Source organism: Suncus etruscus, chromosome 16 (genome assembly GCF_024139225.1).
Source record: "Suncus etruscus isolate mSunEtr1 chromosome 16, mSunEtr1.pri.cur, whole genome shotgun sequence".
In the NCBI taxonomy this organism is placed as follows: Eukaryota; Metazoa; Chordata; class Mammalia; order Eulipotyphla; family Soricidae; genus Suncus; species Suncus etruscus.
In genome coordinates, this window is record NC_064863.1 from 80,979,554 (window position 1) to 81,004,939 (window position 25,386).

The 25,386-nt window shown below is 35.2% G+C and overlaps 1 protein-coding gene and 1 pseudogene across 1 annotated transcript in view; one reads left to right on the top strand and one right to left on the bottom strand.

Annotated features, from left to right (window-relative positions):
• Positions 1-25,386, top strand: part of GRID2 (glutamate ionotropic receptor delta type subunit 2) — a 1,564,419-nt gene that overhangs the window by 140,993 nt on the left and 1,398,040 nt on the right. The gene's annotated exons all lie outside the window — the stretch shown is intronic.
• Positions 15,480-15,708, bottom strand: LOC126032863 (uncharacterized; annotated as a pseudogene).

Genomic DNA, 25,386 nt, shown 5'->3' on the forward strand with positions numbered 1-25,386 from the left:
CGAACGCATACTGCACCTGTTTCTGTGGATAAGAGTATTAGAACACTATTATAGGTCTTTATGATGAGCAGTTGATTGAACACCTGTTCAATCTAAATGTTGATGCAGACTTCTTTGAAGTATATTTTTCTCCTTTTTCCACTGAGTTTGTTTCCTTTTCCTCAACCTACGGTGTTAGGCTATTGTATTTCTTTATGTAGATATTCTAAATAGCACATATAAGTGATATCTTTCTGTACTTATTCTTCTTCTGACTTACCTCACTTAATATAATATTTCCTAGATCCATCTATGTTGCTGAAAATTGCATGATTGTATCATTTCTTACTACTATGTAGTTTTCCATTTTGTATGGGTAACGCATCTTCATGATGCACTAGTCATTGGTGGGCATCATGTTGATTCCAAGTCTTAGCTAGTGTACTGAGTGCTGAAATGAAAAGTGATGTGCATGCAGCCTTTTAGATGAAAGTTTTTCTGTACTGGGGGTAGCTACCTAAGAGAAGGATTGTTGAATCTTATGGTAGTTCAATTTTGAGTTTACTGAGAGACCTCCATACTGTTTTCCATAGGGGTTGGACCAGGCAGCATTTCTGCCAGCAGTGAAGGAGAAATCCTTTTCACCACATCCCCGCCAACATAGGTTGTTAACCTTTTTGTGATATATGCCATCCTCACTGGTGTAACTGATATCTCATTGTTGTCTTGATTTGTATTTCTCTAGTGATAAGTAATGAAGAACGTTTTTTCATGTGTCTTGGCCATATGTTGCATTTCCTCAGAGAAGTGTCTGTTCCTTTCCTCTCCCCATTTTTAGATGGTTTTTCTAACTACTGTGAAGTTAACATTTGTGAGCACTTTGTATAGCCTAGATATCAAACCTTTATCTGATGTCAACACTGTTTTTTATGGTTTATTTCTTCCTTGATGGATGGTGCTGTGATCTGAAAAGACCCTTGATCCAATTTTAATTTTGAGACTTTATGGATATGTGTATTGTATGTAGCACATGATCTATCCTGAAGAACATTCATTATCTACAGCAAAAGTATGTGTATTTGATATGAAGGTCGAAAGTCCTGGATATGTCTACTGTGAACAATTCATCAAATTCCTTCTTTAGAGCTATTGTTTCTTAACAGATGTTTTGTCTGGGTGATAAATACAGTCATTATAGGTGAGGTAATACAGTCTCCTAATTTTATTGTGCTTCCATCAGCACTTTTTCTCAATTTATTGCAATTTTCTTTATAAGCTCTACCCTTTATTTGCTTCACATAAGTTGACAAAACTTAAATCTTTTGCTTTGTTTGTTCCTTAACCAATATGTGATGTCCATTTCTGTCTTTTTTTCTATTTTTAACATAAATTCGCTTTGAGCTAACACATATATAGTCATTTATACTTTTATAAACCTGTACTTAGCCCATATGATTATTTTTCTCCTTTCATTTTAAGTCTTTGGTGAGATAATGAGTTAGTATCTTTTTATTTTTTGTGGTGTACCTGATTGTACTTAGAATTTTGTCCTGGCTGAGACTAGTCACTACATTCTTTATTTTATTTTATTTTATTTTGAATGAGCCATTTTATTTTCCCATACACTCTGTTCAAGTTTACTGAGTCTCTATTTTCAAATCATTAAATATTGATACGATTATCTACCTAAATTTTTCTTCAGGAACATTAAATGGCTGTGATGTAACATGAACTTCCATGGACTTCTATCACCCATGTTTTCATGCAAGGAAAGTGCCCTATCTGCTGTATAATTTCTCTAGACCCTAGATTAAAAGTTTATATTCTTCTTCATTTAGCATCAGCATTGTCACATGTGAATAAATGATTCAGCCTAGTTTTCAGCTATGCTAATACTTGACACTGTTATTTGGAAACAAAAATTCTTTTAAGAAATAAGCTAGCTCTAGTGTCATTAGTGTAAATAACAGAACAGTGCATATCAGCCTTATTGTCATTTTTATAAATCTTATTTTTTATTCATGGCCAGTGATTTATTCTGTTATTAATTATAATTTTCTGTGTAAATACAAAATATCTTATTTTAATGTTATACTGTTCTGTTTTAGTATGAAGTGTGTCATTAGTCATATTATGTAACTGTGCAGTGAATGTTTGGATTTTTTTCAGTATAGTGTAAGGAGTCATTATGTATGTCTTATTAATACTTTAGAACTGCTAAAAAGACTTGCTAGTGGTTGAATAGATAGAGATTATAGGATCGTAAAAGAATAAACTAAAGTAACTCAATAAGCAGACAAAATCATTGAAGAGAAAAGAAGCATTCATTGTCACTTTGTACATTGTCTGGGACCAATTAGTTTTGTATCATTGATTTTCAGTGCTCCTTAAATTATGTTCTCACATTTAGTTGTGCTCTGTTCTCAATCTTTCAATTTAAGTTTTGTGATTTTCTTTAAACTGAGCTTTTTTTTTTTTTTTGGTGATTTCTATTGCAGAATTTGAGCTCATGTGACCATTTTCACTTGGATTTTTAAGCTTTAATCAGCAATCAAAAAAGAAAAAAGATCATATAGTGGCCAAAGGAACATAGAGAGATTTACTTAAGACTGCCTTTCTTTTCTTTGCTTTTTGTTTTGCTTGCCAGAAATTAAATACAAAGCCGCACATAATCAAGGCATGTAATCTACCATTTTGGCCCCTTGAGTATTTTCTGAAGTAAAAGACTCTCTCTTTCATCTTTTCACCTTTCTATCACCTTCCTCTTTCTCTTTTCCCCTCTCTATAAATGCCACACCAGTAGCAGTGTTTCACATATCAAATATTCCTTGGATAGAACTCAGGACCTTGTACTTGCTTGGCATCGATTCTACCATTTGGTCTAATCTCCTTGACCCAAACTATTTTTTATTACAAATGTGTTGCTTTATTTAATTGTTACAAGACTTTTATGTGTAGAAAAGTGTCCTCAAAATTATATTGAGAAGATTAACTTACCTTGAGCAGTTCAAGGGGATACGGAAAGGAGTTTGCCCTCACCATGTGGTGCTCAGAGCTTAATCCTGGCTTTGGACTCAGGTATCACTCCTGAAGGTGATCAGAATTTATGTGTTGCTTGAGAGAGAACAAAGATTGAATGCAAGGCAAGCAACTTACTGTATGGCATTGTCTTACTAATTTCTGAAGAAAGCTTTATAAAGTTTAAACTTAATGTTCACTCAAATACTTGAGTGTTTTTTGTGTCCATAGAATTATGAACACACAGCATTTAACTTGTTGGTGCCATAATCGAGATGAGTTCAGCTGAAGGCATTTTCAAATTCAGTGCTGATTTATGAGAGTGAGGCAGTCTTGACTTAGGAACACTGACCCTATGTTGGAGCTGTAAAAGAATGAGTAATGTCTATAACATAGCGTCACAATTATCGATGAATAAATATTCAAGTCAGAGTGATAAATACTGGAGTATCATGAAATCAGATTGAACCCATATTAATAGCTTTAAATATATTTTGAAAATGCATTTTGATTGACTCTGAATTTGTGAAGCATTCATCTCAAGACTTAAAATAAGAGAGAAGCAGTCTGTGATTTTGAAATACACACTGGAGTGAAATAAATTTACTACTGCACATACAGATTTTTGAGTTTAGAAGTCACAAATGTAGGCACAAAGCAGTAGAATTTCACTAATGCGCAGTCATTATTTTTATCAATGTATTCAGTGTAGAAACATCTCAAGTTAAAGCATAACTTAATGCAAAATAAAGATAGATGAATATTCTGAATGTTATAAAGAGATGCATATAAAATATATGAGTTCATAATGCATGCGTGGTGAAGATTTAGATTCGGGCTTAAAGAATGACTGATATTTTAGAGTGATTGAATAAACACTGATAATTAGACATTTATATATAAAACATACACACATAATATTCCAAGTTTTAAAATGACTAGTTATTTTACTGATAATTTTTTTGGCTAATTCATTTAAGCATCTTCTATGGATGATTGGACCTGAGACTCCAACACACCATGCATATAGGTTGGTTATTTGAATTATATCTCCCATCAGATTTCTAAGCATTTGGACATAAACCTCTAGAAAGCTGGTCTTTAGAAGAAATTGGGTTGTTTGGACTTTATTATAAACACTAGTGAATTAGGAAACCAAGCAAAATCAGAATATGTTTTACTCTGCTTTCTTAGTTGAAGCATGTTCTTCATTGAATATGAGACCTCTATTGGTCAGAGTTGATTTCATTTCTTTGTGTTTATTTATAAATTATTTCATTCATTATCCTAGTCATTATATAGTAATAATTTTAATAGACTTTATGAGCCCCACCTAGAATGACAGGTATATTTCCTCCCATAGAATAGTTAATTTTATATCCTTTTCTATCAAACTTTTCAATCACAAACGAGAATGTATTGAAAGAAATACTAGGGCCACAGTGATATTACAGCATTAGGGCATTTGCCTTGCCTGTGGCTGACCAGGGTTAAACCCAAGTTTGATGCCCGCCATCCCATATGGTTCCGCGAGCCTACCACTAGAAATTTTTGATCACATCTTGAAGTATTCTCTCTCAGGAGTATCATACCAAGAATATATTAACATTTTTACTCTAGGTTATTCAATTAGTTGTAAAGTAGTGTCCTTTGAGATTTTAGTGTTAATAATAAAAATAGTATACATAAGCAGAAAGAGGAAAATGAATGTATTAGGAATATGTAATGTAATATCACAATAGTTTGTGATAGGGCCTGGAGAGATAGCACAGCAGCGTTTGCCTTGCAAACAGCCACCGATCCAGCACCAAAGGTGGTTGGTTCGAATCCCGGTGTCCCATATGGTCCCCAGTGCCTGCCAGGAGCTATTTCTGAGCAGACAGCCAGGAGTAACCCCTGAGCATCACCGGGTGTGGCCCAAAAACCAAAAAACAAACAAACAAAAAAAACAATAGTTTGTTATCTATTAATCATATTTGAGTAATTTTAAAATCTCTCTGTAAATATATCATGCTCAATTTATTTATAAATCTGGATATGTCTGAATATATACTTGCATTAGATCTTGTTCACTGCAAATGAATTTCACTTCAAAATTAGTTATGCAAGAGTTGTATTGGGTAAATAACTTTATAGAAAGTGAAGTTATCCAAAAAAGAAAGGGAATGATCATGCAGGTCTGATCCCTGGGAAGAAAAAAGGGAATTTTCAGAAGAAGAGGAATAGGCAGAATCTGAGATTAAGCACAAAAGTTAATAAATTTTAGCCAGGTCACAAGGAAGTAATCCTAATAAAATTGCCTGTCATGGGCATCCTGATTCTTTCAGGAACTGACCTGCTTTAGTAATCTTGCACTGTTCAAATTTTAACTGAGAATAGTTCTTTGGTTTTATTGTTTCAGCAAAAAATGCAGTGGTAAAATTTGAAAAATAGAAAGTAAAATTGCTGACCTTTTTCCAGTGATGAAAATTTTAATCTTCATAGAATCATATAAATGTTTATACTTGTTTAAATACACATGTGCATAAAATATTTAAAATTCATATCTATAGTCACCAATTTAAATATTTTAAAATATTACAGATAGCACACATTATGTTTATATTATAATACGTAATTCTTGTATATTATATTTTTAGAGTAAAATTTCTTTTTAGATATTGAGGAGACAAAATTTATTTGCTATTTTGTGCATAATTAGAGAAACTTATCTAGTATTTGAGAATGGCATTTAGAATCCAGAAATAAAATTTTATTTTCTCTTTAATTTTATTTTCTTATTTTACTTTCTCATTTTAAAACTATAAAATATTTAAACTACATAGGATTCTTTTTCTGTAATCCTGGAGCTTGGGAATTTTAGACTATATATAGGCCCCCTGAAAGATGTCTTAATAGACAGTGGTGTAAATAATGTGTCCTTGGGAGTTGGAAGTGTGTTATTTCAGTTAATGGAACACATCAGAAATTTAGAACTTTCTGGAATTTTTTCTAAGTCCCTAAATTATATTGCAATGGAGTTTCCTTTCTAAATTGCTAAAGGTGTTTCTCAATTGAAGTAATAAAATCAACTTTTTGGCAACCCTCCCAGAAATAAAGTTACCCCTCTAGCAATTTTAGAATAAATATGGAAAATTATAAATAATTGAACATAAATGCATATCAGAGGCTTACATTAAATATTATACCATGTGCAGTTAACCACATTTCCTTCCATAATTGTGTTTGTGGTATCATTAACTTCTAATTTTGTATTGATAGATCTCAAGTACTGTTCTATAGTAATTCATAATATCTTTTGAATATGAAACATAGTGTGAGATTAGCCTACCTAATAAGATCTTTTTTCATTCCTAATTGATTTAAATTTGTAATAGTGTTGTCCACTCCATATATTAGCCATTATAGTTGATGCCACTTTTAATAAAAGTTTAATGAAAATAAAAACATAGGTGTGAGTTGTGGTCCTTAAGCAAGGCAGCTAATCCTTGCATCACTTCTGGTATAATATTCTATTTTATTTATAAAAATAGTATAAAGGTTTGGGGACCACATTCTTAAGTGCTCTTGACTTAATCATAACTTTCAGTCAGATGATGAGAGACAGTATTTGGTTTAGAGTACTAATCTGGCACTGGCTTTGTGCAATATCAATACCTTTATGTTAACCTTGAAATATCCAGTCCAGGGGCCAGGTAGGTGGCGCTGGAGGTAAGGTGTCTGCCTTGCAAGCGCTAGCCAAGGAAGGACCGCGGTTCGATCCCCCGGCGTCCCATATGGTCCCCCCAAGCCAGGGGCGATTTCTGAGCACATAGCCAGGAGTAACCCCTGAGCGTCAAACGGGTGTGGCCCAAAAACCAAAAAAAAAAAAAAAAAAAAAAAAAAAAAAGAAATATCCAGTCCCTCAAATTATGAAGTAAAAGAATCGAGATTGTAGTCAAAGCAAGTGAACAAGAAAGGAGTTTATTCTTCATGGAGCACTGGCTATTGTGGCTTTGAAAGCAGTTTCGCACTAAACTAACAGTTTTGCTTCCGTTTTTTATGCACTAGTGATTTGGTTGTCTCTATACCTGTAAATCTGTTTTTCACCTTTTCTGGTGATCATAAATCTTGTTTTCTCTCTATGATGTTCTTAATTCCATGACAGCTGTTTCTCACCCCCTCATTTTTCTCAATTTTCCTCACAATATTTAACTTAGAAATAATGAACTTATTTAGTGATTTAACTTAGAGTATGAAATTTTACATTGGAATGATGAACAATAAGTAAAGTGCAGAAATATATGAAGTGTTTTTGAGTCATATGGAATAAAAATTTCAGTAGATCTAGCATATATGTTGAAGATAATTTCTAATAGGTATCCCAATGTATTTTACTTACTCCTCTCTTTTATCTAAATGAGATATACTACATTATTTATTTTATTTTTTGATTATTTTTTGTTTTAAGTAAAAATATTTATTGGTGAAATTAAAGGTGGGACAGAAAGATAGAGTTCTAGAAACATTCTCAATAGAGAACATGGAGTTCTCCAGAATAGAGAGAACTCAAATGATACATCACTGGAGGGGTATGTGGGCCATTTTCTCAGAATGGTGTAAAAGTGTGATAGTACTGGAGTGTTTGTACAGAGAGGTGAGGAGATTGCCTTGCACATGGCCAACTGGCTTTGATTCCATTATCCATTATGCCTCCTAAACACCACCAGGAGTAATCTCTGAACTCAGAGCCAGATGTAAGTCCCATTCATCTCCAGTTGTGGCCACAAAACCCAAAAATAGGGATGGGAATGGGAGGAAGTATTTGCGCCTTTCTTCAATCAAAATATTTTATATTCAGCGTTCCCAAAATCTACACCTCTCCCCCCAGTCATTACCAGGGTGATTGGAACAGTTGATGGTATTATTTTAAATGTTCTTTGCATGAGTTTTGTCCCCAAAGTAGAAAATACTGCCAGGGTTCCAGATCCCTCTCTTTTTAGTGACACATGGTTACCTCGAATTTTGTAGCTTAATGGTATTTATACTCCTGAGATGGGTCTTTTCTGTCAATGATCTTCATGCCATTCAGTTTGTTTCAGCTTTCAGAATCAACCTTCCTTGCTGGATCAGCTTGTTTTCCTGCTTGCAATATTTAAAGGGCATCTGGGTGTAGATTCCTCTTCTGTAGCTTCCTGCTGACAAAAGGGCAAAAACCCTGCTTACGTAAGGGAATGAAATCTTTTGCTAACATAGAATTAAATGGGCATTGGCAATGATTGATTGGTTTACAGAGTTGGCAGTCTGAAAGAGAACATGATCAGAACTGGAAGCATTTTCATTGTCCTTTTCATTATCTTTGGGAGGATACAGGGTATTAGTCTACTAAAGAACATGCCTACTTCAGAAACATTGATGTCCTTCTTTTCAAATAATAAATGTGCAGCAAAAGAAATTGTTAGTTCCTACTTTTATTGGTTACCGGCAAAATAATGTGTTTATAGAAACAGCTTAGCTTTTCCATGTTGAGTTTTCTTAAAGAGATATTTCAGATACTCCCATGGTTAGTTCCAGCACTAATCACACCACCAGTGTCAATTTTACTTCACCAATGTTACTGGGTTTTTTTATATGACCCCCAGCCTGCTTCCTTAAGAGACATTTTAAGTACAGTTAATGTAGTTTTGATCTCATGATTTTAATGTCGTAGGCTTTCTGGTATATATATTTATATATATGTATGTATATATACTGGTTTATATTTATATATATTTCAGGATGTTTTATATATAATATGAGATATTTATATTGTTATTGAATAACACAAAGAGAAAAATAATCATAATAAAATAACAAAACCTCCCATAATGAAAAATAAAAGTCCTTTTCCCATACACTCAAGTCACCTCTTAATTAGTTGTTATTGTGATGAATCCAATGCTGTCTAGTCATTAATGTGATTAATCCAGTTTGCAGATCATTTTATTTGGGGAAATGCAGTCACTTCTCTAATACATCAAGACTCCAAATAAAACATCTCTTCATTGTCCTCTGCTGTCGCATAAACCTCCAGCTCACTAAGGTTGGATATTGCTGAGCTGCTTCGTGTTATCTGGATTTTTCATTGTAAAAAGCATGGACTCTGTGGTTTGGTTTTATTGATGATCACTTATCATTTTTGTTTCAAAAGTGATAGTCTGTCATTGCTTTTATAGAACTTTAAAATTTGAACATGTAGCACAATTATCTTTCCTGTGCATCTTCCTTTAAATGACATTGTTTTCTTGAGGATCTTTGGGTGTTCAGCATTCCTTTGGGAGTTTTGTGTGACAGCAGAAGATTAAGAAGAGATATTTTAGTCGTAGTCTTTATGGCTCTTCTCTCCCCCACCTCCATGTCCCATCTTCTCTCTCTCCCCTTCCCCATGTCACATCTTGTATGTTGGCTGTTGTACTCCTTAGTTATTAGTGGCTGGCTCTCAAGTGTGCTTCTGCATTTATCCCTGCCCCTGGACTTCAATGTGTGGGGCCTGCATGAGGTCATGTGTGATTGGGCTGCTCAACCTAAAATGCCCGGGCCTATTTTTTGTCCCAGTCCAGCCCTGCCTGGCAATGTGTTCCTTGTGGCTGCCTGAACTGCCGCAGGGCTGTGAGAAGCAAAGTCTCACTCCCTGCCTCCACCTGTGAACCCACCCAGGTACACGCCTACAGCACCAAGCGTTCTTCTGTCATGCCATCCGACCCTGGCGGGAAACTTGAGAACAGGAGACACAATCTGCATTCTCCACTTTGCCCTACCTGTGCTGCCTCAGTTTAATTGGACCCATAATACTAATGTTAATTATATACTTACCTGGGCTCCCTTTTTAAAAGCCTATTAAATGATCTGGTTATTTGTCTAGGTGTGCAGGTTAGGGTTGCACAAGTCCAGTTTCACCAGGACAGTATTTTTTTTTTACCAAAACGGATGTTTACAATTAGTAAAATTCCCCAATCACATATATTTTATGGGGACGGATTTGCATACAACATTTCATTAGATTATTTTATTATGCAAATTTTATCTTTTTGTAGACTTGAAGTCTTGAACGAAGAAAATGAGTACAGCCAAAAAAAAGCAAAAACAGATAGTGGAAGACCATTCCAAGAGGCCTGGACAGAGACATATGGAATGACTGATGCAGTGGGAAAGCTTTGTGTATTATGTGTAATTAAAGTGTTGTGTCTTGTAAATGAAATGTCAAACATCACTTTGAGACCAACCATAACAGTGTTGCTGAACTCGGTTTAGCTCAAGGAAAAGAGTTCCTTGTGGCAAAATTAAAGAAATATCACTCCCAGTCTCTTAGTTTTAGTATCTATCCTTCAAAAACTAATCATCTTACAGTTGCCAGCTTTCAAATTTCACTGTGCATGGCAAAACATGGTAAGCCCCTCTCTGATGAAGATTTTTATCAACAAGACCATTTTGGCTGAGAGTAATTCACTCTTTCATGATTTCCGAAACAAGGATAAAATTGTGCAGCACATATCTGAGATGCCGTTAAGCAGAAATACTGCAAAAGATAGGGTTCTGTGAATAGCTGCTGATGTTTGTCAACAGCTTACTTAAAAATCACCCTTCTACTCTTTGTGCTTGGATGAAAGCACAGATCTGATTAACCGTGCAAGACTAGAGCTCATTTTGCATTATGCTACTGGTGACATCATGAGAGAAGAGCTGGTAAAACTACTGTCTTGCTTGGAAGAACACAAGGGATAGATATTCGCAATGCTGTGATGGAAGCTTTTTCATCACTAGATATAAGTCCAGAAAAAGTGGTTTCAGTTACTAGCGTTGGAGTACCTAGCATGGTAGGTACAACATCAGGATTCATTCATTTCTTTGCTAAGGAAGCAAAACATCCACTGATTCAATTTCACTGCTAATACATCAAGAATCTCTCTGCATCCAAGAAAGCAGCAAAAAAATTGACGACGTCCTCAAAGATGTAACAAAAATGGTGAACATCATCATGGCGCAGGCGCTTAATTTTCGAAAATTTCAAGTCCTTCCTGATGAGGTTAAGGCACAATATAACACTTTATTGATGTACAATAATGTCCCGGTGGCTGAGCAGAGGACAAGCGTTAGCGAGATTTGTGGCCTGCTTGGAAGAATCTAGGCTATTTATGAACGAAAAGGGGGAAGATTATCCTCAACTCAACATGGCCTGGCTTACCAACCTCATGTTCTTTACAGATTCTCCTAATCACTTTAATGTACTAAACAAAAATTACAAGGCATGGAAAAAATAAACAGAAATCATGTCTAGTGACATCAAAGAATTTGAGAGAAAATTGCATGTTTTTGAAAAAGATCTTGAGAGTGGACAGCTAAAATATTTTCCCAAACTAAAAATACATTTGGAAAATTCTACATTATTTGTGGACATTCATAAAAAAAAAACAACAACAACAAGGAAATCCACAAAGCATATTCCACCATTGTAGTCTAAGCAAAGAAGAATTTTAGTAAAAGATTTTCTCAGTTCCATAAAATGGAGACAACCTTTTCATTTATAACTTCCCCAGAAAGTCCACATTTGAAGATCTTGATCTTTCCTGCTTACAGTGGTTGGATATTTAAAATTTGAAAATGGAGCTACTGGAATTTAAAGAAAGCTCTATCTGGAAAAGTAAATACAATGACCTGCGTGAGGCTCTTGAATGTATTGAGTGTGAAAGGGTGACAAATGAAATTACTGCTAGCAGCTCTGAAAATGAAATCCTAAAATCGTGGAATTCTCTGCCAGACAATTTTAAGTGCATGAAAGCACTTGGAATTGCTCTTCTTACTTTGTTTGGGTCATCCTATGCTTGTGAACAGCTGTTTTCGGCTTTGAATCATATAAAATCTGATGCTAGAAACAGATTAATGAGTACTGCATGTGTTGCTCTGAAATGAACACACTATGAGCCAAGGATTGACAAGTTATCAGCATGCATGCAACAACAAAAATCACAGTATTTTTTTCAGCTATATATTTGCCCAATGCATATATTTACATGAAACTGCGTTTTCAGTTTGCAGTTAAGACACTTTCTAAGTTATTTAAATATAATTTAAAGATGTTATTTAAAAAAGGGACTTTACATAGCCCTGTTGTATTCCAATCTGGAATTTCTAATAGAAACGGTTGATTTAATTGAAAGCTCTTTTGTTTTCTTTACATCATATTAGAAATGTAATGAATTAACTATTTTCAAATTTTTGATTGTAAATTTTTCAAAGAAACATGTATAGACTCTGGGAAAACACACCCAGTCTTTACACAGTTAACAGTTTAAGAAGTCTATCATTTTTTTTTTATTCAGGATACATTTGACATATTATGTGAATAATACATTTAAAATATATTGCGTAACTGAATCAAATTCTTCCTAAATTCATTTAATTGAATGAAATCTTTAACACATTTTAAATTGCCAAAAAAAATTGAAATGAAAAACAAAGGATTGTGAATCAAATTGATTCTCTGACAATACAAAGTTTCCAACATTTAAAAATGATGTTACATAATTCATGCAACTTTATAAAGAGTTTTTAGATACTAAAATCTTGTTATTAAGTTTTAATTGATGTGCTGGCCCTTTGAGGAAATTCTTTGGTTTTGTGAGGCAGTTTGGGCACTCGGGCTCAAAAAGTTTGCCATCACAGGTCTATAGCTTTAAGGAAGTCCCTGTCACTGGTCTTGGTTAATAGCTTTACCTAGTTGTTACAATTTCAAGAAATCCTTATCTTAGAATAATCCATCACTGATCACAATCACGGGACATCTGTAAGGGTGTAGGACTTTGTTTTAGGAAAACAAGGGCAAAGGGATCTTGGCTGGAGACAAGATGGCTGCTCTTGCTCCTATCCATTTCAATATTACACCTGTACAACGCTCATATGAATTCATCGCCTAAATCTATTTTCACATGAATCCTTTTCTTCTTAGTATCTTGATTGCTTTCACTCCCTTGTTATTCTCATTTCTATATTTAAGGACCAGAGTATTTTAAGCATCCTTCACTTTAAGAACTTTTGGCAACTTCTTCTGTTTTTCTGAATTTTCACAGATATGGGCAAGTGAGGTTGACCAATTATGGGATTCTCTATGTCAGTGTTTTTCACCTTTTTGTGAAAAGGCACACTTTTTTTCATGAAAAAAAAAATCACAAGGCTGGGCCCGGAGAGATAGCACAGAGGCGTTTGCCTTGCAAGCTGCTGATCCAGGACCAAAGGTGGTTGGTTCGAATCCCGGTGTCCCATATGGTCCCCCGTGCCTGCCAGGAGCTATTTCTGAGCAGACAGCCAGGAGTAACCTCTGAGCAACGCCGGGTGAGGCCCCCCCAAAAAAAACAAAAAAAGAAAATATCACAAGGCACACCGCCATTTTAAAATGTTTAAAAAATGTAACTCTGTGACTATATTGAATAGAAAGTAATTCTCTTGAATTTGATTTCTATCAAATAAACACAAATAAAATCTTTTAAAATTATTTTATTATGAAATAATAAAGTATGTTATAATAATTCGTTTATTTGTGAGCCAAAGCCACATATTACGGAAGAAATTGGAATTTTTCCCATGACACACCAGACAATATCTCATGGCATACTAGTTGAAAAACACTGCTCTATGTGTCTCTAAGGTTCCCAAGTTCTTCAGTACATTCAAGCATGGAAATATTGAGTAGTACAGACACTCAGATTCAAAGGGAAAGATAAAAAAGTTTATTGGAAAGTAAAGAAAAGAGGAAGAAACTCCTCATGTGGAGAATAACAGTATAGGACAGAGTTAAATGTGGCTCTTTTGGTGTCCATGAGGAAATTGGATCTATGTATTATTTGCCAAATGACAAGAATGTTATAGAAAATGCAAGAATTTTACAGATGTTTGACTGGTTTATTATGTGTTTTGGGTATCTATTTTTAAAAAGCCTTATTCATTTTTATTTATAAACTTTTGTTTAATAAACTTTAAAGTTTATTAAAATAAACTTTATTTATTTATTGGGTATCTATCTGACAATTTATTTGCCTTCAATATTTCTCCATTATTTTAGTCTCCTGTGAGCCTAAGGTCTAGGGAGATTGCAGTAGGACATTACTTATTTTCCTTTCTCAAAAGAGCTCAAAATTTTGAGTAATGTTTAAAGTGTGGAATAGAGGCAAATAAAACAGAGCTGCACATAACAGATAGTACAGCACTGGGAAAGTAATGCTTCCATTTTCAATATCACGTATTTGTTCTATTTTGACTTATTTTACTTGATATATCTAGCGCCACTAAAGTTACAAGGAATTTCACGACTTTATCATTTTTACAGCAGCTTAATGCCCAAGTCTGGGAATGTATCACACCTTTGTTATGTCACTGGACACCAATATGGATTCTATATTCTAATTATTGTGCTAAGTGCTGTAATAAATAACATGTTTTTATGCTCTTCGGAATGAATATTTTAGTGTTCTAGAAGTAGATATCAAGAAGTAGAATTGATGTGACATATAATTGCTTTAATTTTATCTTTCTGATAAATCTACATTTTGGGGTGGGCCTACCTGGTTGTGCTCAGGTATTTCTATTAGTTCTCACACAAAGATCTTTGACAGGTGATTCTCTGGATACATTATAGGGTTTTGAGGATCAAATCTGGGTTGGAGCCTAATCCACTATCGTATCTTGATGGCATCTCTCTCTATTTTTTTCTATCAGAATTAAACCAGATAACAGTTTCATCAATAATAGATTAGAAATCTTTACTATCATATCCCTGCCAACACAGTTAGTTCTCCATTTTTTTGATAAGTCATTAAAATAAGTGTGCTAAGGTCTCATTGTTTTCTGGATTTGAATTTCCTGGTAATTAGAGATTTTTTTTCATGCACTTATTATCCATTGGTCTATCTTCCTCAGAATACTGTTTTTTATTTCCTCTCTTCATTTTTATAGGGTTTTGTATTTTGTTGATTTTGGTGAATTCTTTATTTATTCTGGAAAGTATTCTTTTTACATAGAGGCATATTAGGTATCACTCATTCACCCACTTTGTCCTCAACCATTATTATTTAATATATTCTTTTGTTTAATTCTATCTTAATAAATATATTTTCAAAGTCCTCAGCTGATATTGATCATACTTTATAGTCTGTATGAATATTTTATTTACTCACCTCCAGTCTTTCATCACTTTATCCTTTCTTCTTTCTATTTTATCTTCACCTCTTTCTTTATCTTCTCAATTTATAACTTTATATTAAAAACTAATTCAACTTAGCCAAAACTTCACGTGCCTTTTTTATCTTTACAAGTAACTGCCTTCTTTTCCAATATTTATTTGTGATAAGCTAACTACTGGCAATAATAGAAGCTATGATACTTTAATATCATATTTCCATTGCATTATATATGTATATCTGCTAGATGTAAAAACCTGAATGTAGGAATTTTGATTCTTATTTATTTATTTATTTACCACTCAGACTACATCCTCTATCTCTGCCCCTTCCAAAGAAATGGAAGAACGATCATCAATGACCAAAGGCAGTCACAGAAGCAACGCCTAGAGCTGGCTTCATGCTCAGGAGAGACGCTCTGGCTCCTCCTCACTCTGGCTCTTCCTAATGATTTTGGGTGCTCTACATAATCAGAGAAACTTCTCTAGTTACATACTATAGAAATGATCCCTGAAAGTATAGTCTTAGGAATTTTGATTCTGTATTATTTAAACACTTTGAATATTATATACAAAATGGATTAATAAGTATATCCTATAAAAAATTCTACCTTATTAAAATACAGCCAATTTCATTTTATAAGCCTCACTTAATCCCTTTCATTTAATCCTTTCCATTTAACAGGTCTGCAGTCCTTTTCCAGCTTGTATTATAGATTTTATCTTATAGAAGCTCTGAAATGATTGTAACTCCTGAGTATGTGTGTATGGTTGTGTGATTATCAATGTTTTGACAAATTTTCAGATATATTTTAAGCTCACAGTCTGGGGATTGATATTTAATAATCATTTCATTTTCTTCAATACATTAGAGTTGATTTAATGCTAATTATCTTACAAGTGAAGTAAACTGTCAAGCTCAATTAGCAAGAAACATAACAATATTATTCATAAAGGAGATCTTCATCAACTGAAAAGCATAAAATATAACTACTTTGATTTGAAACCAAACCACTGAGAATTCTTCAGCCATTTTGTATTATAACTTCTATTTGTAATTTGTTAAAATGAATTACTTTATTAAAACATATGCAATGAATAATTGACAGTTGATCATAATTTTTTTTTAGTTAAGTGAGAGCAAATTATTAAGAAGTAAAGATGGTTCAGAAAACACTCTGAACCATCCTGACTGCAATGTAGGAGATGCAGATTCCAGGATCTTTAATACAGAAACATGATACCAACAACAGAGACTGTGTGAAAAATAAAAGTGTATTGGCACTACAGACAATGACCTAAATTGGACAAACTAGTTTGCCTGGAGCCTAGAGTTGGTCTTATGCCAGGAAACTTCAGGGGTAGGGTCTCCTTGTATTTAGGCCACTGCTTTTCCTTTCCATGTACCTCATATTTTAGTGGGCCTATGCAAACAATAATTGCCACTCTAACACCATTTTTACTGCGCTCCTTTGACTCTAATCCTTAAGAAAAGCAACCCACTAAAACTTTTGAGGTTAACTTAAACTAATATGCATGTGCATGGAAATGTAAAAAAGTACTTTGCCTTCAATGTTTAAGGAGTTACATAAGTTTTATGGCTTTAGATTGCTTTGTGTGCTGCTAAGAAATATTATGTACTACAATCTGGGGACTTGAGGGACAAAGTAATTGTACATGGGTTCTGTTTTATTTTTCTTAATGTTCTTTGGCTCAAAGTTCAAAGTTAAGAGATCAGCAAAGGGACTACTGAGAATTCTGTTTATGGGTGATTGTCCTTCCACTGTAACTTTACCTTGTCCTCTTTCTTTGCATCTTTGTTTTCATAATTAAAAATAAAAAATTAATAAAGAAAAAAAGAAGTAAAGAAAAAAGTATGACAAAAGACAAAATTAAAAAACATACAAAAAGATGGAAATTTAGAGAATTATTGTGCCTTGCAATGAGTTCAATAAGTCATTGTCAGAAATTTTAATAAGCTCTTGTTGTTAGTTGATTCTGTCATTTCTTTGTTTCAGAACATTAAATGAGTTCAGATACACTTTGGCATCTAAATTGGTATGTTCATATTGTGTTAACAATATTTTCAAAAATGGAGTTGCTCACAAATTCCAGGTACTATTTCTGATGCTATTGCTAGGCTGCCAGGGCTTTTAGAAGTATAAGAATGCGGGCCCGGAGAGATAGCACAGCGGTGTTTGCCTTGCAAGCAGCCGATCCAGGACCTAAGGTGGTTGGTTCGAATACCGGTGTCCCATATGGTCCCCCGTGCCTGCCAGGAGCTATTTCTGAGCAGACAGCCAGGAGTAACCCCTGAGCACCGCCAGGTGTGACCCAAAAACCAAAAAAAAAGAAGTATAAGAATTCTGGGGTGGGGTTATATTAATTTAATCATGGTGGTAAGTAAAAATTTAGTGCATAGATAGCAGAGAACACCACTGATACATAAACTTGGCTGGTCTTTATATTTCTACCTATCTTTGTTCCTATTTTCTTCTTTCTTTAAAAAATTAAAATAATGTCATTCCTTTCTATATCACTTTCATTTGAATGACTGTTTTAGATTATACTATTTATATGAAAATTTATTTTTATGGGCTACATGGTATTAAAAATAAGAAATTCCATTGATCTCAAACAACTTAAATCTTGGTAGGATATAAGTATATAAATATTTAAAAAGTTTATTTAAAATAGGAAATCCATCAGAGTCAAAAATTAAATATAAAGGTATCTAATTTTTAGGAATTTAAATAAGTTTCTTTATGTATTTAAAGACTCCTGGGCAGATTTTACACAGATAAGTGAGAATATTTTTAAAAAGAAGCCATTATTCAATTCATGTTAGTAATATAGTTGAGGAATATTTTGGGGTTTTTTTTTGTTTGTTTGTTTGTTTTCGGGTCACACCGTTTTGATGCTCAGGGGTTACTCCTGGCTAAGCACTCAGAAATTGCCCCTAGCGTCCCATATGGGACGCCGGGGGATTGAACCGCGGTCGTGGTCCTTCCTTGGCTGGCCCTTGCAAGGCAGACACCTTACCTCTAGCGCCACCTCACCAGCCCCAATTGAGGGATATTTTGGTTTTTTTTTTTTTTTTTTTGGGGGGCCACACCCGTTTGATGCTCAGGGGTTACTCCTGGCTATGTGCTCAGAAATCGCCCCTGGCTTGGGGGGACCATATGGGACGCCGGGGGATCGAACCGCGGTCCTTCCTTGGCTAGCGCTTGCAAGGCAGACACCTTACCTCCAGCGCCACCTACCCGGCCCCCGAGGGATATTTTGAAGTAGAACAACATATGTACTAAAATAGTAAAATACCACACTCCTGGCTTAAGGCATCATTTCTGGACATGTTGCTTGTCCAAACTCAATGTTTCTCTTGATGGTCCAAGAGAAAGTTCTGCTCAGTCGCAGTTGTCAAAGTCAGTCTTCTGTAGTTAGAAATCTTGATTTTTGCACAGGTCCTAAGGTGAAGCCTAGGATAAAGACTTTCTTTGCTGTCCTAGGACAAAGTCTACTTAGTCGTGGTTGTTATAGTCAGTCTTTTGTACTTAGATCTTGGTTCTTGCACAGATCCTAGGACAGAGCATCTTCTGATTTCATATCTCTATTGGGTGGTGATGTAGGGCAACCTACACGTAGATCAAGTTGTTGCTATTTATAATCATCTGGATGACTTTTTGACCTATTCTGGAGCATATTGGTGCCAGGGCTGCATTCAGTCCTCCCCCAGGAGTTTCACTCCTGGTAATGGTGCCATAAACTGTGCTGCTACCATTGTTACAATCTGAAGTTCAGGATTGAATTGCTGATGTCCAAACCATTGAGGCCTAAATCAAGTCTCCATGACAAGTGTTCAGGGTGAACGGCAGCCCTGCACTATAAAATTTCTAAGTTCCTATTCCTCTTAGATAAGAACTTCTTTCTGTATGTAAGATTTCCCCATTTTAGTGTGCCTGAGCAAAAAGGAATAATGCCACATGATACTCCTCTGCATATGGGGGCAAAAATAACAAGCTAAACAATCTCTATTATCTGATTGTAACCTAAGCTCATAATCCAACCATGACTTTTCCACAAAAATTTCCTATTAATCAGACCCAAAGCAGAGGTAGGGGGAGATACATTTACACATGGAAATAGACACTGAAAATTATAACTATTAAGGAAATGCATTTACTAAACATACAGTAGAAATATATATTAATCCTGTTTAAGTCTTTTGAGATAGTTTGGAGCTGTAGAATCCAGAGCATAATTTCATCTCATCTCATCATCTTTTGGAGTCTGAGAAATGGTTTACAGAAGTCAGGAATCAGATAATCTCCTCTCTCTGGAACCAAATCTCGTAGCAAGCAACAGTCAATCTTGGAAGGCAGTGGGAGACAAAGGGCACATAGAATGAGTCTGTGGAAGAGGTGTCTGTTGGTTCTTCCCAGGGCGAGAAATAGTGGTTTGGAGGGAATCCTTTCACTTAGACAGTTGGCTGGCAGCTTGCTGGGGTAGGGTGAAGTTTTCTATCACTGAGTATTTAAGACTTGAGGGTGAAGAAGGTTTAATAGGGAGAGATAGAGGATCAGGTTTGGGTGGTGAGAGGATCGAAGAGGATTTATAAGGTGGTAGACAGGAGTGGGAAGAGGATTATTATATAATAGGAACTATATACAATATAGACAGGGATTATGTACAATACAGATTAAAGAAGCATAGAGGAGTCCACCATGTACATTTCACACACATATATAGACAGTTGAGATCTATCCCCAGGTTACAGTTGAAGGACCCCGATGGGTCAGATCTCTTAAAAATGAGAACAGCATATGAGTGGGGTCCCACTATCTAGACAATTAATAGCTGGTAGAGATAAACTTTGCTAGATAAAGGGAGACATTGGAATTGGACAACCAACATGCCCAAAACCTGTAGTCTGTCTTTTGAAAGTATGTTTCATGAGTGAGACACCCTCTATCTTTTATGTCAGTGTAATTTCTTTTCTAATTTCCCTAATGTTTGCTCTATGCCCCTTCCCCCATGTTTTCTTTTTTTCTTCTTTTAATTTTACTTATATTCTAGATAGGGATTCTGCATTTTTCATAGCTTAGAATTACATGTAAACATCTAAACACCTGAGACATGTCTGATAACATGTACCGGTATTGTTTTCTAGGTGATCACAATTTCTATTTGTTGAGTGTCAACTATGACCAACAGTTCAGAGTATTAGAATAATAGAAATTTTAATTACCGAAATTTAAAAGTAATGATCTGAAAGCAGCCTTAGAATTTATTTGCATTGTGGCCTTAACTGCTACAAAAGGATGTTGTACTTTTTGAGATATTTTAACTTTGTTAATGTTCTTTGTATACTGCTCCTATAATATATTTTGAGAAGACTGTGTTTTCATTTTAAAGTTGGATTCAAATTCTACCGATAGTGATAAAATATAAAAGTAAGATCAAGCCAGTTACAAGGGTCAAATAAGAACTTTTTGTGTATATAAGAATCTTTTGTGTATATAAGAAAGGGGAAAATGGCTCAGTAGATAATCAGTGTCATGACATTGTGTTTTATTTATGTAGCATAAAGTTTGTTTTTAAAATATTGTGGGTAAACAAGTCATTCTCTTAGTATTTTTTCAATACTGTCAACCTCTCATCGCTAGAAACAAAAATTCCAAATGTTCCTACAAATCCAAGTAAAGTTGAAGAAAAATAATTTTGTGTCTGGAGGGAGAGTACAAAGCTAAGACACTTGGTTTGCAGTTGACCCTGTTTCCATCTCTGGCATTCATTTATGGCTTCACAATGCTGCCAATTGTAACTCCAGAGCACAAAAACAGGAGTAGCCACTGAACACTGCTGGGTGTTGCCGACCCATCTCCGAAAAGGCTATTTATTTTCAACAATTCTTTGACTTTATAGGTGATCAATTAGAATATTTGAGTAAGCATATGTTTTAGCCCTGATCACTGAATCAGTCATAAAAATATCAAAATAGAATACACTGATTTTTTTAAATTCTTGTTTCCATTATTATTTCTCTCAAATATTTTCAGCTCTCAAGATTTTATGGCAGAGGCCTGAGCACTAGCACAGTGGTAGGGCATTTATTTGCCTTGCATGCAGACCACCTGGGTTTAATCCCAAGCACCTCAGATGGTCCCCGAGCCTGCCAGGAGCTATTTCTGAGTGCAGAGCCAGGAGTAACTCCTGAGCGCTGCCAGATGGGTTCCCAAACTTCCCCCCCAAAAAAAATATTTTATGGCAGTGACAATCTATCAAAGCAATTTATCAAGATAGAGTTACATGGTAAAAATCATACAATAAATAATACTACATGACTAATATGGTTTTTTTTTTTTTTTAAGATTCTTTTTTTTTTTTAATGCATAATTTTTTTTTATTTAAACACCTTGATTACATACATGATTGTGTTTGGGTTTCAGTCATAAAAGGAACACCACCCATCACCAGTGCAACATTCCCATCACCCAAGTCCCAAATCTCCCTCCTCCCCACCCAACCCCCGCCTGTATCCTTAACAGGCTCTACATTTCCCTCATACATTCTCAATATTAGGACAGTTCAAAATGTAGTTATTTCTCTAACTAAACTCATCACTCTTTGTGGTGAGCTTCCTGAGGTGAGCTATACCTTAACACCTTTATATAAGATTCTGAATGAGGAGCATTTTTCACTACTTTGATTTTTATATTGCTCATGTTTTATTAGTACTACTAACATAAAAGTAAATATTCAAGGGGCTGGAGAGATAGAACAGCAAGTTCTATTTAAGCTATTTATTGTGTGTTGCCTACGTAAGTTTGATGACCAGCATTCCATATGGTTCCATAGCCCACCAGTAGTGATCTCTATGCCAAGAGCCAGAGTAAGCTTGAGAGCCCCTGAGTATGTTCCAACCTTCAAAAAAAGGAAACATTCAAAATCAATAGCCCACCGTAAACATTCTATTATACTTAGTGCATTGTATATATAATAGGCACTCAGTTAAGGGGAACTTAGAATCCTACTCATGGGCCCTAAGTTACCATTTTAGTTTCATGTCACTTTAGTGAGCTTTGAGCTTCTGACTATAGTACTTTAAAATCCTACTACTTTACCAAACAATAAGTCTTGCCTCCTGCATAATGCAACGAGCAGACACAAATGCTCTCTCTCTCTCTCTAAATATATATATAATATATATAATATATATGTGTATGTATACATACATATATAATATGACCTGGCCCAATGGCTCATCCCTCAAAAGACCTTTCTCTTAGCCTGGAATACCCTTTCTTTTTTTTTTTTTTTTTTTTTTAATTTTTTTTTTTTTAATTTTTTTTTATTTAAACACCTTGATTACATACATGATTGTGTTTGGGTTTCAGTCATAAAAGGAACACCACCCATCACCAGTGCAACATTCCCATCACCCAAGTCCCAAATCACCCTCCTCCCCACCCAACCCCCGCCTGTACCCTAAACAGGCTCTACATTTCCCTCATACATTCTCAATATTAGGACAGTTCAAAATGTAGTTATTTCTCTAACTAAACTCATCATTCTTTGTGGTGAGCTTCCTGAGGTGAGCTGGAACTTCCAGCTCTTTTCTCTTTTGTGTCTGAAAATTATTATTACAAGGGTGTCTTTCATTTTTCTTAAAACCCATAGATGAGTGAGACCATTCTGCGTTTTTCTCTCTCTCTCTGACTTATTTCACTCAGCATAATAGATTCCATGTACATCCATGTATAGGAAAATTTCATGACTTCATCTCTCCTGACAGCTGCATAATATTCCATTGTGTATATGTACCACAGTTTCTTTAGCCATTCATCTGTTGAAGGGCATCTTGGTTGTTTCCAGAGTCTTGCTATGGTAAATAGAGCTGCAATGAATATAGGTGTAAGGAAGGGGTTTTTGTATTGTATTTTTGTGTTCCTAGGGTATATTCCTAGGAGTGGTATAGCTGGATCGTATGGGAGCTCGATTTCCAGTTTTTGGAGGAATCTCCATATCGCTTTCCATAAAGGTTGAACTAGACAGCATTCCCACCAGCAGTGGATAAGAGTTCCTTTCTCTCCACATCCCCGCCAACACTGTTTATTCTCATTCTTTGTGATGTGTGCCATTCTCTGGGGTGTGAGGTGGTATCTCATCGTTGTTTTGATTTGCATCTCCCTGATGATTAGTGATGTGGAACATTTTTTCATGTGTCTTTTGGCCATGCGTATTTCTTCTTTGTCAAAGTGTCTGTTCATTTCTTCTCCCCATTTTTTGATGGGGTTAGATGTTTTTTTTTTGTAAAGTTCTGTTAGTGCCTTGTATATTTTGGAGATTAGCCCCTTATCTGATGGGTATTGGGTGAATAGTTTCTCCCACTCAGTGGGTGGCTCTTGTATCCTGGGCACTATTTCCTTTGAGGTGCAGAAGCTTCTCAGCTTAATATATTCCCATCTGTTAATCTCTGCTTTCACTTGCTTGGAGAGTGCAGTTTCCTCCTTGAAGATGCCTGTAATGTCCTGGAGTGTTTTGCCTATGTGCTGTTCTATATATCTTATGGTTTTGGGGCTGATATCGAGGTCTTTAATCCATTTGGATTTTACCTTTGTACATGATGTTAGCTGGGGGTCTAAGTTTAATTTTTTGCAAGTGGCTATCCAATTGTGCCAACACCACTTGTTGAAGAGGCTTTCCCTGCTCCATTTAGGATTTCCTGCTCCTTTATCAAAAATTAGGTGGTTGTATCTCTGGGGAACATTTTCTGAGTATTCAAGCCTATTCCACTGATCTGAGGACCTATCCTTATTCCAATACCATGCTGTTTTGATAACTGTTGCTTTGTAGTACAGTTTAAAGTTGGGGAAAGTAATTCCTCCCATATTCTTTTTCCCAATGATTGCTTTAGCTATTCGAGGGTGTTTATTGTTCCAAATGAATTTCAAAAGTGTCTGATCCACTTCTTTGAAGAATGTCATGGGTATCTTTAGAGGGATGGCATTAAATCTGTATAATGCCTTGGGGAGTATTGACATTTTGATGATGTTAATCCTGCCAATCCATGAGCAGGGTATGTGTTTCCATTTCCGTGTGTCCTCTCTTATTTCTTGGAGCAGAGTTTTATAGTTTTCTTTGTATAGGTCCTTCACATATTTAGTCAAGTTGATTCCAAGATATTTGAGTTTGTGTGGTACTATTGTGAATGGGGTTGTTTTCTTAATGTCCATTTCTTCTTTATTACTGTTGGTGTATAGAAAGGCCATTGATTTTTGTGTGTTAATTTTGTAGCCTGCCACCTTGCTATATGAGTCTATTGTTTCTAGAAACTTTTTGATAGAGTCTTTAGGGTTTTCTAAGTAGAGTATCATGTCATCTGCAAACAGTGAGAGCTTGACTTCTTCCTTTCCTATCTGGATTCCCTTGATATCCTTTTCTTGCCTAATCGCTATAGCAAGTACTTCCAGTGCTATGTTGAATAGGAGTGGTGAGAGAGGACAGCCTTGTCTTGTGCCAGAATGTAGAGGGAAGGCTTTCAGTTTTTCTCCATTGAGGATAATATTTGCCACTGGCTTGTGGTAGATGGCCTTCACTATATTGAGAAAGGTTCCCACCATTCCCATCTTGCTGAGAGTTTTGATCAAGAATGGGTGTTGGACCTTATCAAATGCTTTCTCTGCATCTATTGATATGATCATGTGGTTTTTATTTTTCTTGTTATTGATGTTGTGTATTATGTTGATAGATTTACGGATGTTAAACCAGCCTTGCATTCCTGGGATGAAACCTACTTGATCGTAGTGGATGATCTTCTTAATGAGGCATTGAATCCTATTTGCCAGGATTTTGTTGAGGATCTTTGCATCTGCATTCATCAGTGATATTGGTCTGTAATTTTCTTTTTTGGTAGCGTCTCTGTCTGGTTTAGGTATCAAGGTGATGTTGGCTTCATAAAAGCTATTTGGAAGTGTTTCTGTTTGTTCAATTTCATGAAAGAGTCTTGCCAAGATTGGCAGTAGTTCCTCTTGGAAAGTTTGATAGAATTCATTAGTGAATCCATCTGGACCTGGGCTTTTGTTTTTCGGCAGACATTTGATTACTGTTTTAATTTCATCAATGGTGATGGGGTGTTTAGATATGCTACATCCTCTTCCTTCAACCGTGGAAGATTATAAGAGTCCAAGAATTTATCCATTTCT